At 39.8% G+C, this 17,107-nt stretch overlaps 1 long non-coding RNA gene across 1 annotated transcript; it reads left to right on the forward strand.

Moving 5' to 3' along the window:
* Positions 1–4,017: 4,017 nt before the first annotated feature.
* Positions 4,018–8,763, forward strand: LOC310892840. The gene is made up of 4 exons (XR_014578514.1): positions 4,018–4,632; positions 5,273–5,322; positions 5,714–5,770; positions 5,875–8,763. It is a non-coding gene; the product is annotated as an uncharacterized lncRNA (long non-coding RNA).
* The last annotated feature ends 8,344 nt before the right edge of the window (positions 8,764–17,107 follow it).

Raw genomic sequence — 17,107 nt, forward strand, 5'->3', positions numbered from 1 at the left:
TGCTGAATACGCAGCACAGCTGCTGGCCTTGCACTCTCTGTGGCTGGAGACACCAGCCTCCTGCATTGAGATGGATGTTCACACTGCTCCCAAAGCACAAAGGAAGCGTGAAGGGTCTGGCATCTACTGATGAGAGATACCAGCAGCTGTGTTTTCTTTGATGCTGAGCTGTCCCACAATGAGGCTGCTTGATGATTTGCTGTGTATTTAACTAAATACATTCTTCTGTGAGAACAAGACAATATTCTTAAAAAAAAAAAAAAACTTGAAAATTGGAAATTAATTTTTTTCTTCAAATATTAGATTTGATATTTCTACAAAATCTTACGATTTTCTGAGCACATCAGTGAAAATAAGATCACCTTTACGTTGAGTTTTGTGTGTAGAAAATGCAGCCCAAAGCGGTAGATGATATGCTCATTACATGACCTCCCTGGAAAAATGAGCTACCAGGAAGAAAAGCTACTCATGAGCCACAAAGTCCCTCCTTCAATAGTTTAGATAGAAGAAGGCCTTTAGGGCTTGGCTTTGGAACATACGCACCTTGAGAAAGAAGGAAAAACAGCCAGGAAAAAACATGTGAATTTAATGTAAATAATTATAATTGGTCTCCCGTGTTTGAACATTATAGTGTGAAAGGCTTTCTTTAAGCAGAAAGTCACTACCTGGTCCCTTGTGGTCTTAACCCAAGGGAATGCACCTCTCCCACCTACCAATATCTTTGCCTTTAATGACTCCACATGAAGACTAAGAACCTCTTGCACTTATCCTGTTGCACTGCAAGGAAAATTCAGGACTTGCACACAAGAAGGGAGGATTTCTGTTCCAGGACCATGATCCTTTTTCAGCTGGCTGCTGTGCTGACAGTCACATTTGCTTTGTAACCGAAGTGTGCTGGAAACTTTCCCCAGTTTGATTATCCCTTCCAGAGCTGGTGAAAGCATGCATCACTTTTTTACCAAGCTATCTTGTTTAATCAGGACTAAGTAAACATATTACGCACTAATAATAAAATCACTGGAAATTCTCTACTTAATCTCTCTGATTTTCTTTAAAGGGTTCAAACAAAGACCAGCATGATCTCTAATCTTATGATCAACAAAGTTACATCACCAGCAGCCTCTGTTTTATCTGTTTACAGATCAGGCTAATGTTAGAGGGTGGTGACATTAACTGTTACTGCATCAGTAGATAGTGCAATTGCATTAGGCAGGCCGACACTTCTGGTTGCAATTGCTTAGAGGAAACTCCAGAGATTATTTTTAATACTGTGAGACGTGGTTGTGGCTGGGAGGTACTAGCCTGAGTTTGGAGCAGGAGATCACAGCATTGCCACTGAAACAGTTGTAGGAGCCTTTGATGAAGCCTCCAGCCACACAGAAGTCCCCCAGCTGCATCCCCTTACGCCAGCAGCACACACCCTTCCGCTGGGCCAGGCAGCCCATGCTAACTGATAGGGAGAGAGGAATCAGGGACAACGAGCTCAGTCTGCTTCCCACTCCTTTGGCATGTTGTCCCTCCAGGTAAAACATGTCCCTCCGCCCTCTCTCTGCCTGGTCCCATGGAAGGAGGGTGGGTGCAGGCAGTTGACCACCAGCCCATGGAGGAGGCACCCCCGAGATGGGGACTGTCTGTACGCGCATGGTCTGCAGCAGGACTGCAGCATCGCCCTCCCTGCTCCCTCCTTAGGCTGTGTCCTGGAAAGAGCCGCAGCTGATTATCATCACACCTCCCACATAAGAGGGATATGCTGGAAGGAACGTTACTCCAAAGAGCCTCCCACAGCTCCTTGCTTGAAGTTAAAAGCCTGATCTAACCCTTAACAAACAGGAATAAAAGTGCTAAGGAAGGAATTTTAATTGGCCAACACTGTAAATGCTTTGAAGATGCTGTGTCATTATTGACTAACTTTCAGCACACCTGAGCCAGCCAGAGGGCAGCAATGTTGGTTTTGAACCTGGGATATTACAGTTATTGTGCCCTGGCACCCCACTGTACCATCTTTCGGTGAACAGGTCCATCGTGCCTCACGGTGTCAATAAAATCTTGCCTTACTTCTGCACTGAGCTTGCAGGGAGGTGATGCTGGTTTCTTCTCATACCTCTTCCTGGCACCATTCCACCACTGGCACATGGCTCACCTATGTGCAGTTCTGAGCACCCAGAGCGAGCAGCAGGGTAGCTCACCACCTCCTTATCCCACCTCTTCCCAGGAGTTTCCCCCCTGGGCTGAACAATGCAGTGTGAGCTGGTTTTCTTTCATATGGCTGCCAACCCCAAAAGAGCAGGGATAGGCAAGGAAGGAGAGTTTATCTGGACTGATGTGAAGTCAGAAGTCTTTGATTTGTCATCCAAATGGGGACCTAAAAGGATACACACTGAGACCAACAAAATGTTCCATATAGCACTCACATACGAGGTTTGTTAGATAAGCTAAAGGAGTTAAAATCATACCAAGCTACTGCACAGCCTCATCACAATGGTTTCCAGCAGACATAAGAAACATCTTCATATCCTCTGCTGAAGGAAGTCTGAGACTCTGTTTCCCATTCTTCACAAGTGACCTAACCACAAGATTGTGAGAGCTAATTCCCTTCTTTCTTTAGAAAAAGGTCCTTTTAAATTGAAAGCAAATGGCATCTGACATTTAGGTGTTCGGTTCCCTTTGGCTCCCATGTGATCACACTAAAGTCTTAGGAACGCATCTACTGTAAGGTGCAAGAGCCCAGAGAAAGAAACCTCTGTGATTATTTTCTTCTCCTATAAGGATGTACAGGACTTAGTCTGAAGCTTATGCACAAAAGTTAATGAAGAATTATTTATGGGAATTCTGCCAACACTGATAACTGGAAAAGATCACTGCATTTCATTTTTGTTTTGCATGCATCCAGGGGACTACAGCAAGCTTTTAAAACACTCATTAATGCTTTTAGAGGTGTTCCAGCCTTCAATAAATTTCTTCTGTGCTTTTAAATCACTAGTTACAAATTTCTGATAAACATTTTAACTCAAATCTCCTACCCTAGTTGTGCAACCAGTGTGAGAGTGTGCAGTACATACATGCAGGAATAACCAGTGTTAGAGGCAACTGCAGTGGGGATAAGGGAGTGACATGGTAGATGGACAGACATCCCCTCTGAGGATGGGAGAAGGGTTCCAGCACCCTTGGCCCCACCAGTAGGCCGCCTTGGTGGCAGCTCAGCCCTCATGATGGCAAAAATGACAAAATCCTACAAAGAGAGTTCTACCATTACAAGAAAGTCTGTTCATTTGTACATTCACATTTCAGTGAGGGCTTTAGAAAAGTTAAGCCTATTCCTTTAAAGGTCAGTACGTGGTATATGTGTTGTCTTGAGACACTGTAATGCCTGAGTAAAAATAGACTGTTGAATGAGGGACCTTCTACAAATGAGTTATCTAATAGCTTTGATATTGTTGTCAGCACAGATTTCATGGATGAGCTGAAACTAGCCTGAACTTGCTGTGCCACCCAAGTTCATCAAAAACTGCAGGAGGAGCTTGGACAGGGAGGGGAGAAAGACCTAGAGATGATTCTCACTACCTTTAAACCTAGGCCAGTTGTCCAGAACAGCCTCAGTGGTCTCTTTGAGGCTAGCCATCATCTGGAAAAAATCATCTGAGCCATCGCAGTTCCCAGACATGAGACCATGCAAAATAGGTGAGAGACAAGTATACAGAATCCAGTAACATCAGCCTGAGAAAGTTCAGGTTGGATGTTTTTTTCAGACAAGCACTTCATATACATCATGACCTTCAGAGACTGTATACTCTTATCCTGTTGAGGTTATTTTAAATCAAAGGCCAGTGTGCCAGCAGCTGCACAAGTGAGGAATGCCTAAGAAAATAAATACCAGTTAGAGTGCTATTTAATGCTGTTAACTGTAGTGGGTGGAGGCTGGAGGGCAGTAGCTTTTAACAGGTTTTATTTGAAAGACTAACTCAGTGTGGTTGTCACGACAGTTGTCTTTGTGGCTGAAGTTGTATTGCTAACAGATGGAAATCTGGCAGCTTTTTCTAATTTATGCAGATGCTTTGCAGAAGGAGTTACCATCCTAAGTGATTCTAACATTAACCTTACACAAACCTTTCTCCACTGTGTTAATAAACAGAACATTTTAGGGCTGTTCTGCTGAAAACACACAGAAATGTTCAACTATGCCTTCCTTTTCATCTCCTCAGTTACTCTTACAATTTAGCATGAAAATTCTTTTACACAGAATCTCTTACTGAACTGAGATTTGGAAATGTAGCAAAAGTCATTCTAGTCCTCAAAATATCCTTTTTAATTATAAAATTACCTACCAGGTTGTGTCTTCATTAATGAGCTAAGCCTGTGGACTGTCTTGTTCTTGAAAACTGGCATTCGGTACAATACCTAACAAGAATGATTTAACGAGAGAAGTATCTAAATTGGCAATCATTTAAAAGGACTGAATAATATTCTTAATAGCTGTGTAATGTTTCATCTTTTTGCTTTGATTGGCACTTTTTAAATTGTTAACACTCTTTTCAAACTGGCAACACATTTCCTCATTCTATTCTGCAGTGAGCCCAACTGTATTACAAGCAGTCTCGGGAACAACACACCACCAAGACATTTTGTAGACACAGTGTAAGCTATGGGTCTCTGTTGTTTACAGCAGATTTTAGGAATTTAAGAGACTATATAGTTTTGGTTTTCCCTTTGACATTTTTTTTTGAGCATGTACATACTGTGGAACTTGATTAAAATTCATTAGTATAATCAGTGTCCTGATGAGCTAAGACGAGTAAAGGGGATAATTGCTATTACAGTGATTGCTCTTGGAGATAACCGATAGCATGCACACACACTGTAGGTGCATTACGCACAAGAGCAAAACTCTTGAAACTTATATTCACTGTATCCACGTATATATGTAAGATTTTAGCATTCTCTAGCTGAGGGCACTAGTCATACAACCCTGTAAGAAACACAATATATATATATATATATATATAAAATATAGAGACAAGTAGACCATTTTAGTATTTCAGAGAAGGGGTCAATATTAGTTTTGATTCTTTGAGCTTTATTTGCATGACTCATGAGACTTCTTTTAGGTCTGAGCAATCTAACTTGAAACAAAAAAGATGCCTTCCCTCAAATAGCACATTCACAGTAGAAACTAAATAGAGGAGTTAGGTCGTAAGGTTAGATGCCTTATTCAGGCAGGCCAGATCTTTCTCTGGAGGCTTTCAAATGCATTTTCCGCTGGATATTGTCTTTACAGGAAACAAAGACACTTTATTTTGGAGACCTTTTCCATCACTAACCTAAAAGGTAGGCACAAGTCAGTTTGGTCAAGAAGATGGCTATTCTTTATTCCCATGTTTACAAGGAGCCTGACTGATCTGCCACCCAGAATTTTTACCTTTTCAGGGTACAGCCTTGAGCGATGGCTGTTTCATATAGTCTTCTCATCAGCCTCAAGGCACAGAAACACCATGGGCAGAAAAGAGAAATGAGTGATGGTTGCGGCACTGGGAGCAAATTTGCAGACCTGTAACTTGGGCTTCAGTGAAATGGCCTCTGTTTCGTGCCTGGCAAATGCAGGCAGCTGTTCCAGTGTGGAGAGCAGCTGCCTTAGTAGGGCAGGGGTTCTTGCCTTCTGCTGCTTTACAACCCCAGGAAGGATCTTGGCTGCATATTAGTCTCCCCTCTTTTTCCCTAGTGATCTAGGCAGAAGAAATCTCACGTTGTGGTGACTAAACATACCCTGGAATTACTTGTAAGTAAAAGTTTCCACCTCCCTCCTGAGGGATCCGTATAATTTTTCTGGATGATGTTGGTGAAGTGACCAGATCATTTGCTATTTCTCATTTATTTATACAGGCTTCTATGTCAGGATGCTTCATCTGCAGAACATCAAGAAAGGGAAAAGCTCTCTCTTAGATCACCAAAAGTTTTACAGCCAGTGCCACAGACAACTTCTACTGGAGTTCTGTAAAAGGGATACAGACATTCAGGTGACAGAACAAGAGCTGTGCTGCAATGACTGGGGAGGATGAAATGAAATGAGGACTGTAAGAATATCCAAATTCCTCTAAGTATGAAATGACAACTCAGCAAAGGAGACAACCTCTGCTTAATCACAGATCTTGTTTTTCCAGTACTGAGACTGGAAGGTTGCTGACTTCCTAGAGAGGTTTAGGAGTGCACCCGGCTTTCTCTGAATGGGCGTGGGAGAGCCAGTGGCCACTTCTGAAATCCAGAGCAATTTGAAATAGAAAGGTCTTTCAGTTGCTTGACAAATGTTATGAGAGTCCAGAGGGTTAGACAATATGTCAGGTGGGAAGCACTGTTAGTTCCAAACAGTTTTACGAGAAATCTAAACCATAAAAATCCAAATTCTGTGCATAAGTAATACTACACAATTGAGTCTAGTAAGCATTTATAGAACTTTGTGCCTCGGGCGTCTTGTGAACTAAAAAAGATCAAAGGCTGAGTGCCCTCAGCACTCAGTCAGACCCTCAAGAAGGGGTCCAATATCCCTCCTAGTTGATGGCTGCCTCACAGGAAACACTGAGCAGCTTGAAGAATAGGGCCCCAAATGCATATTTGGCACCCAGTTAAATTCTAGAGTAAGTATTTAGTATTTTTTTAATCAGCATTTGCTATGTCCCAGAATAAACCACAGCTAAAAGAAATCACATGTGCCTGGTTTAAATCTTGGTCATTAATTAATTTGCCTGTCACTAACTAACAAGATGTCTTTAGAACAAAAGTATGTCTATTTTAGTTAACCAATTGCTGTTATTTTTCATGTTTCTGCTATTTTTTTTCCTTCAATGGGCCACTTATTGTGTATTTCACTTATGAAACTACATTATGTATACAGATAGATAGTAATAGTGCATGAAGTATGTCCCCAGCTGTTTTCAACTTTTGTGTCACATGTAAACACTGAGCTTTGAAATAACTTATGTTAACTTCTACTGAGAATAAGTTAATTCCTAGGCGGACTGATTCTAAGTGTTTTAATGGCTATAAGTACATGCGGTCTCAAGTGAGTTTTACATTTCATATTTCATCTCAAAACAAAGCTAAAACATTCATATGTCTAGCTAGCAAGCTGTAAATCAGGACCGTCTCCTCATGATATTTGTACTCTCATAGGTTTTATACCCATACTAAAAAGGCATCTCTAACATTTGCAACACATTAAACGACTTGCAGTGCAGATTTCCCCAGGTAACAAAGCTCCCTGTCAAGTCCTGCACTGTAATTTCACTTGATTCTAGACAGAGAAACAGCAAATGCACAATGTCACATTGAAAGAAACCCTCTATAACTTTAAAAAATATGTAATGAACATCTGTCAGACACAGTCATTTCTCTCTTCAAACCCAAGAAATAGAAGCCATCAGAAGTATAATTATGAATCAAATGCTATTATTTGTAGTAATCAAAATTCCAGACAAAGGCCCAAATTCTGGTCTGTTCTTCTCCATATTCTACTCTTTCTCACTGCCTGTGGTTTTAAAGGATACATTCATTTGGAGATGACATTTTCTGTGTATTCTAAGATTTAGCAAAACTGGAGTAGCCATTTTAAATGTTTCAGCACACAAATCAAGCAGTGCTTTCGCACACAATACAGTTTTAAAACTTTATAATCAGTTCCTTGTATTGATCCACATAAAGAGACCACAGCAACTTTGCATATAGAAAATTTTGGGGGAAGATTTACATTTTTAAAGGGTAGAATCTAGCCTTGCACAGTGCAGCCATGCATATAACTTCAGATTAAGGCTGGAAGCCATGCTGAAAGAGGCTATGCCAGGAGTGTAATGAAAGTAATGGGAAATCACAGGGGTAGACTCTACTCCAGCTTCCAGGAGGTCTGAAAGAAGGATGAGTCAATGGTAGATGGAGGACTAGAACCTGTTTTTCACTCCAAGATGTATGCACAATCCACAAAATTACGATTCCTCACTGCTTGTGTTTTCAGTGACAGCTGTTTACTATAAAAAATAAAATTTAAAAAAAAAAAGAAATATAGATTTACAAGGCTTTTTTTTTTTCCCTTTGAATATAGGCCTTGGCAAGACAGCTGTAAAAGTCTTTTCTAAGCAGAACATTTAGCAACCAGATTACACATCTTTAACACATGGCTGTAGAGGATCAATTTCAGCTAGAATTTTCTGAAGTGACTTTTTTGCCCTTCTGAAATTGTTAGTCCATTTATTCAAGCTAATTGACATTCAGTGCTTCAAGTGCTGGGCTGAATGACATTCAATGCGATGAGCTAACATTTTACAAATTGAACAAAAATTAGCCGTGCTCAAGATTTTTCACATTAACCCATAGCAAAGGAGCATGGTACATGACACCAGGCTGCCAGTTCTGATAAGAAGCTGAATTCTGTCTCCCTTGACCATGAAATCCCAAGTCAGTAAACAGAGCTAAGTGGACTGTAAACTCAGGATGAGAGGGAAGAAGGGTCTGGTAATAGTACCATTAAGTTTAATGGATATGTGGAAGGTATCGAAGTTCCAACTGCTACCCAGAAATGTAAGAATCAAAAACATATGTATTTTTTAATGTAATTTTATTTTTTTCCAGTTATACCTGAGAGTAAGATCAGCCCCTAGAGTCTCACCTCATGATCTTCTAGGAGAGCTTTTCTAAGGGACATTTGTTAGGGAGATAAGGCAAGACACTGCATTTGGAGTACAGGCTACAACAAAAATGTGCCTACTTCCTCTGGAGTCCTTGCTACCTCAGCCTGTGACACACCTGCAAAAAGTTATCACAAATCTTATTTCCGCTGATCCTTTCAGGAGGATATCAAACCAGGCTTTAGTAGAGAGTGGTTTCCCTTCCCATCACCTTGAACACATTCACGATTTGGACAAATGTAAAATTAACCTCTTTTTCTTCCTAGAAAAATTAGTGACTGAATGATTTACTTTTCTCTGTACCTCTAATTGCACATCTAATCAGCTTGGTAGTGAGTTCTTTGTTCAGATAATAAAACTGTAGCAGAAGTCACTGTTAAAGTCCATTAACTCAGACCAATGTTAACATCCAGTATGCCAATTCAAAGGTCAGAAGCATATTTCCACTGGCATCTTTCAGTGTATTTGTACATACGGGTGCAGACCTAGTCTTTAATCCTGCTAAGAGCTGTGCATCTTTGAGTAAAGTATCCATATTTATATTCTGGTCTTCAGCCATTTTTCTCCCTCCTTATCAATGCAATTTCAACTATATAGAGATATGTATCCATTTACATATGTTGTGTTTATGTTTTTTGTTTTTGTTTTTTAACTATCATTTCATGGTTACTGATTATGAAAATTAGAAAGCCAATGTTACCTGGTAATAGAAAATTTGGCAGCCTCAGGTCAATCAACTGCCCTTGGGAGTCCAGTAACTTCATTGTCTTGGTTGATCCTAATGTATTACAGTCACACCTACTGCTGCTCATGAAATCTAGTAGAACGTGTTGCTAAATTTAGCACTATATTTATGCATACTCTGCCTATAAGTTCTGATTAACGTAGCTGTCCTCCTTCACTGATCCTAGCAATCAGCTAAAACAACTGACATTTCTAGTGAGAGACCTACTAAAAAACTTTTTTAAAAAAAGTTTTGTTTTAAAGTCGACATGCCAACTGAAATGTGTTGTAATTAACTACTGTTTCCAATCCAGTTTAGAAAACTGTGGATCTCCTAAACTTGTAATTCATTTTCGTCAAAAGAAGACCTTAAAATGATAGTCTGTTCATCTATTTTCTTCATCTTTTTTTTTTTTTTTAATGCCCTGGTATTTGCATGTGTGTGTTTTCTTCATGAAGTGGTGGAATTCTTGAAGGAAAGTAAAGAAATAAATACTTCTTATTAATGCACAGAATGCCAGTAAAATGAATACCAACAGCTGAGATAATGGTGTCTTCCTAGCACATCCTGACATTGTGCCCATCTTAGTCAAAGACATTTTAGCTTTTTTAATCTATTTATTATCACGCTTTTCTACTGAGTCTATCAATTAGAGCATCATTTGTACTCTACCAAGTCAGGCTTAATAAACTCATCAAAATGAAGATTGCTCCTTCCTGAGAAAGCAGTGTGGAAAAATCTTCTATTAACTTCCAAAAATTGCTGGATCACTATAGAACCCATGAAATATGTGGTCATTGATAGAATGTAGTAGCAATAGCAGGGAAGGGAAAAGCAGAAGTCACAGTTTGTTACTGGTATATGTAGTACCAAGCAAACACGAGTGTTACAGGTTTCAGGGTGGCACGCAGCAGCACTCTCTGACCTTCCAGTAAAGACTCTCAGTAGCTCCCGAGCTGAACCAGTGACTTAAAAAGTCACAGGCATCATATCACACGCAGGTCTGTGAGTCATTTAGGCTCCCATGTTTTTAGTACGCTCAGAGGATTTAATTCTGACTGATACAGAGCCATCAGAAGGTGCTCCACATACAATATATAAAGAATGTTTTCTAGGTAGTAGTTCTTGTTAATCAAAATTGAAAGGAACAAGGTTATTCCTCTGATTAAAATAATGTAAGCAATTATGAAGATTTAGAGAGGTGATGTTAATTGTACTGACCTCTAAGAAAGAATTACCTGCCTGCAAGGACTAAGGAACTGTTCTACATGTTGTGTATCACCATGATTTTAAATTTATCCACCACAAATTATTTGTGCTTCTCCTGCATAATAATGCCATAAATGCACTTGGCACTTTTAACCTAGAATCTCAATATAGAACCTTCCCAGAAGGATCTGTAAACAACAAGAATCCAAAAATGAGAAAATAAATAAATTGTTCTAGGATGGCCAGAATAGATTTTACTTTGTAAAAATTAGCTGGCTAATTATGCAAATCATATGGGATTGGCATGGATGCTCTTTGTAAGGAGTGAAGAGGAAGTGCTCTCAGATAATGGCAGAGTAAAAGGATCCCCCAGCAAGGAGAAGCTTGTCACAGGCACTGAGGGAAGTCTGGCAAACATGGAGGTTCAGGGGAGAGGGATATAGCATCACAGCAATGGGAAAGGATTTTGTCAGCTGCACACTGGATAGGCTGAGCTGTGAGAGACTGGGAGGAGGGGGCCAGGAGTAGGTCATAAGCATCAGGATGGTTACCTTCATTGATACCTCTGTAGCTGGAGATGAGAGGGAGAGTTGAACTTGGAGATGTGAGAAAGAGCTACTGAAGTAGAACATAGGCCTGGTGTGAAGGGAGAAGGAAAGAGAAAAAATCTAAGTATTCTTCCTTAAACAATCACATTATGTACAGAGGGTTATAAATAATAGCAGTGCTGAAAGAGGGTAAGATTGTTCCCAGGTTTATTCTTCAACAGAGACCAGTGGAAATCCTTGGTCCTCTGTTCACAGGTGAGTACAAAGAAGAAAGTAATCTCTGAATGGCACAATCACATACTGCTCTTCCTCCAGGAGGAAGAAGCTGGATTTTGAACGGGGCTATAACTACTCAGGGGCTACAGATGTCTTCCAACTAGTGGATAGGAATTAGCCTGATAGTAGTATCTAAGAGCATGGGTAGAGGTTGCTCAATGTTTAATAGTCAGTATTGAAGTAACGGCTCTGTAAATGTTTCAAGAGGTGTGCAATCACTGCAGGTCTTCACTGTGGCAGAAAGCTGAGCTCTCTTAAAGCAAATGCCATTGAAGGATGCTTGGTGCTAACACAGCTGCTTGTAAAACTTAGCAGGACACTTTGGGAACATGAAGATTGAAGTAGCAGCTGATGCTGTCAAATTGGAGACATACCACATTTGAAGTGATAAAAGCCCTTTCCTACTGGAAGTTTCCTTTCTGAACTTTAATATTTATTTTAACAAAGTTATGGCTAAAAGAAACATCACAGCAAGTCTTTGTAAGGCTCACTACAGGATGGAGATGGTCCCTCAAGGCGTGTTTCATAACAATTGCATCAACAGTTTCCTCACAAAATATTTTCAGAAATATTGTGTGCTACATTTGAACTGCCACAAGAACGAGGAGCTGTCCTTTTAAGCCAAATTTCCACCCCTGTGCAGAACTAATAATGAAAACAGGAGCTGCCTTGAATGAAGCTCTGTTTTATGTAGCTTTCTTTCCTCTGAAATGCTGACTAGAAATTGAAAACTACCAATTATAAGTCTGTTAATTTACATGAGCCTTGGCTTTTATTTTGTATAATTTAGAAATGTTGATGTATACAAATGCACCGAATGCTAAGGGTAATGTGTAAACTCTGTGTTTCTGATGTTCTGCCTATTACTGGACGTAGCTTTTTATTTCAGCTTATAAATGAACAAATGTTAAAAATTCTCTAAATTACTTCAGCTACCTTTGGAGTTAAAGAAAAAGAAAATAAGAAAGAAAAAAAAAACACTTAAAATTTAGATTGTTCTTTCCAATACCCTTTTGAAACATTTCCAAACTTTTATTTTATACCTCCTGGGCCATGTGAAGTTACAATTAACAAAATCTTGTCATCAAGAGCTTCCTATTAAATTAAATCATTTCACAGAGCCTTCTCTCCATTTAATTCTCTTTAGCTGGATGTTTACTGATGAGTCAATTAGCCACTACTTTGTTTGTTCTACTTAATGTCATCACATCACCATGAGATCACCACAGCAAACATTCATCAACAGCAGCATTGTCATGTCTGGCTTGCTGCTACAGGCTGGCCTCAAGCTGCCCCCATCCAGGAGGCTGTCTGGTCAGTGACCTTGGTCTGGCTGCACTGTAATCAGCAGGACCTGTATGGGACATGGGGGTTAAAAATAACTGTAACTGTTGGTAAGGATCACCTCTACCTACCTCAGGCATGACCTAGGCAGGTAGAGTAGTTTTCAAAGGCAGCCGTGACAACAAACCAAGTGCAAGTGAGATGATGGGACAGACGGGACAGACCTTGCTGCATGGTGACAGTGCAAGGAGAAGCTATATTTTTAGTGCACTGACAATTATTATGGTGCAAGGTAGTAGATATATCAATGAATATCAACATACCAGCTCAGTATGTTCTAGATATGTTGATATACATCACCAAATACAACTGGGTAGCCGTAATTCTGTGTGCAGAGTGGCATCACCATAGTGTCCAATACCTTCAAGCTGCACAGAAGGTGTTGAATGCAGTCACTCAAACTTAGTGGCTGAATTACTTCTTTGAGTGCAATGCACATCTGCCTCGTCCTGTCCTCAGAGGCTGTTTTCTCAAATATCTGTAAATGGGCAGAGTTCATCTCTGACATATCAAGTGCAACGAGGTATATCAGGGGATGATATGTTTCAGAGCTTTTTAACAGAAGTGCTGTAAAGGCAGAATGCACTGGCTATTGTTTTGGCTGCTCTAAACAGAAGGCACCACATATGTCACTATGAGGACAGGTTGGCTATGCTGGCATTCACACAAACATGTAGGTCAGAAACCAATTAAGCTCTGATGCTAAAGCCAGTACCTTCTACACAGAGGGCCACTAAAAGGTGTTTTGGGCCACGGAGCAAACTTTCTTTGCCTCTTGGCACCTACAGGTCTGTTGCTATTTTACCTTGTAATCCAAATGCTGAAGCACTGGAAGTCTTCTTTTGTAAAATTCTGGGGAGCAAGTAGCTTTTGCACAAAGTCAGCATAGCAAATACCAGTTGAAGCCTTTCAGCTGACTTTCCTTACAAGCCATGTAAATAACACTGAACAACACATTGTTGCTGATGGTCTTGTCCTTCCAAGTGGAATAGTGTAGAGCTTCCTGGGTTAAGGAACAGTTAAATCACACAACTAGAAGCATTAAAAATGAGGGCGCTTTTTTGTTGTTGTTTTGTGGTTGTTTTGTTTGTTTATTTGTTTGTTTTTCTCCTGTTCAGTGAGGATAAGATCCTCTCACAAAGATGTCACAAATCTGAGTAATTCTCCAGAAGCTCCTGTCACATTTTGTGGTTTAAACAAATAAAACATGTGGGCTGCTACCTGAGAAACTAGGTGGACTGGATGAGGCTGGAGCATAGTCTTTTCAATGTCCACTTAAAAAAGAGTGCTATTTTCCTCCCTTCTTCAAGCCTTTTAAAACCTAGCAACCTATCATCAAGTTTTAGTAGAGGGCATAGGAACAGCAAGAAGCTGTTTCAGGGGGAATAAAAATTAGTGTCGATACCAGTCATGAAGGACATCGAAGTTAACAAGGCCGGTCCAGTCCTCAAATTCTGTGATTTAGGGAAGTGAGAAGAATCAATCAGTTCCACAGCACCTACCACATGGTCTGTGTCCTCTGTGTGGTGCAGGCTGCAGGTCTTAATAGTATTCTGGCACCAATGCTTAATAACAGTGCTATTTCAATAATCAGCATATTTTGTCAAATAATTGGTAGGCTGATGGTTATGGGAGGTGACACTGCCAATATCTCATAAAGGCTGAAAGAAATATTTCCCATTTCCATGCTGCATAAACAAAGCATGCCAGACAACCTCAGGAATGCTAATGATCTCCAGTACTTTAATATATTAAGTATTCATCAATTGAGCACAGACCACAACAATGTTCTGAGAGTTCTTAAACACATGAGAAACACATGAGAAATGATGTAAAGTTTATATGAGCTCATATAATCTTGGTTGGTTATAGAGTCAAGCATAAGATCATAGAAATCAGGTCATGTGTACCATATCTTTCCTACTACAAGGTTGTGCCCTGCATTATATTCGCTGGTGCCACATCCAGCCCAGATTTAATTGACTCAAGCAATGAGTCATCCACTACTTCCCCTCCGGCATTATTCCCCAATCTAACAGACGACATTGTTGGATTTTTTTTTCCTGATAATCAGACTTCTCTGTCCTTAATTTCATCCCATTATATAATACTTCACACTTATGCAGTAACTGCCATCCAAAAGCTTTGCAAGTGTTAATTGAGTTTCATAACAGCCCCCCATGAAATAGATAAGTTCTGAGTCAGAAATGCAAAAACCTGAGTTACTTGCTGTAGGGCACATATGGGATCATGTCAAGCACAGCTGGGTCTATCTCATTGACTGGGAGCTGGTTTTTTATGCAGTTTATGCAATAATCAAGTCATAAGAACTCTTTTCTAGGATATACCTCTAACCTCTCTCCTACCAGGGTCTGTTTGCACCATGAAACACATTTTACTCCTTCATTAGCAATTGTGCTTTTCAAACATTTATGTGTATATCTCTCCCTAGTCATTTTTTTTGTACTGATGATATTTGCTCTGTCTATAAATAAACAAAACGCTTTATTATTTTGTTCTTTCCCAATGATTCTCTTTGGGAGATATGTCTTTGCAGATTACGTGCCCAGAATTATACTCCGTGGAGTTTATGCAGATAAGTCATGCAGTGACTGCTAGCCTCCCGGGCCGTGACGTTATATGAGGGGCATAATCCAGCTGGCTTGCTCTGGACATAGTCATCTGAGACACAGTAGCTCTCTGTGCATGTGCTGTTAGCCCATTGGGAAGCAAAGTAACATGGGTTCAAGTGAGTCACAATCAAATGACCCTATTTTTCCATGCAGTGTAGCAAAGTATCTTGTACAGTTACCACATCTTGAATAAAGGACCCGGTCAAACAGCTGGAGGACAGTAACCTCTACAGGCCAGCACAGGCCTTCCATCTGACAAACCCTGAATTTTCTTTAATTAATGCATTTGCTTTTAGAATACAAAACTAGAAGTAGCAATTTATTGCATGCAACAGTGTAGGATCTCAGGTTTCTAATTGAAGCAACTCAAGCAATATTCTAGATGATAATGAAGGCAGTGAAGAATTAGAAATCTTCTGTCTGCTTTGAAAATTAATCTCTTCTCTGGTTTCCATTTCCCTTGCTGAATGTAATTGTGTTCTAAGAATTTTTCTTGAATTTTCTTATTAGATTTTGGGTGATATTTATCTAATAACTGTTTTTCTAAATTAGATATAACCTTATTGCTTATCTCTGTTTCTACAACACCTCCCTCCCAGATTATTTTGAAACATCCTTCTGCTGTCCTCCCTGATTTTGTTGTTGTTCTTAATGAATTGAAAAGCAGAGTGGATGATAAAAATTCATGTCATGTAAAATCTAAGGTGCTTTAATATGGCAGAAATGCACATTTGCAAAAATTTCAAAAGTGATGAATGACAACATTTTTTGTTTTTTGTTACATACGACATAAAGTCACATAATACATGCAAATATTGTCTCTTACTAGCAAGTTTTTCTACAGGACCTTCCCTGAAATAATCTTTATGCCATACTCCATGACAGTAAAAGCAAACTCTCATGAGGAAAACTAACAGGACAAACTAGCCCTAGAGTATGTGAAAGACTTTCCCAGAGAAAAATGACAATAAGTGACAGTTCAGGGTAAGACTCCAAAATGCCAGCTAAACTAGTGGTTGTCACACCTGCATACTTAATGGGTGTTTCTGAGATATTTACTTAGCCTTCAAACTGCTTTCAAAAAGGTTTACAAAAATTGAGGCTAACATCTTCCATTAACCAGCACTGCTGCTCACTGACCTCGTAGAAAAATCTGCTACTTGTACTTAATTAAAGGATCTGCAAATTACCCGTCAAGATAAAAAGATCAAGGGCTATCATAAATCTGGCTGCCTCATGGGGTGAGCTCACCAACAGCAGAAAAAGATATGTATTTGCTTTCTCTATGGATTTCTTTCTCAGGTATGATATATGAGTTTGACTATTTCCTCTCCAGTATCTGTCATAGAATCATAGAATCATCTAGGTTGGAAAAGACCTTTAAGACCATCAAGTCCAGCTGTCAACCTGACCTACCAAGTCCCACCACTAAACCATGGGGTACTACTTAGGACACAACTGAGTTTGTTTGTCTAGGACAGCTTCTGTGTCCACAAATGCTCTCAATTCTAAGATTCCTAACGCCCAGACCCTAAGCTAGGGAGACCTGGGGAAGGGCAGATGACTTGTGCCTACAGATGCAGAGAATCTAGAATGTCTTCTCCATATATTTTTCCCCTGATGACAGTTGTAATTAGTATACCACAGCCATGCCACCCTGCATTTCTTTTATCATCTTTTTAGAAAATGATGAAAGAAGTTAATCATTTT

The sequence above is a fragment of the Anser anser genome (assembly GCF_964211835.1).
Source record: "Anser anser genome assembly, chromosome: 1".
Lineage (NCBI taxonomy): Eukaryota > Metazoa > Chordata > Aves > Anseriformes > Anatidae > Anser > Anser anser.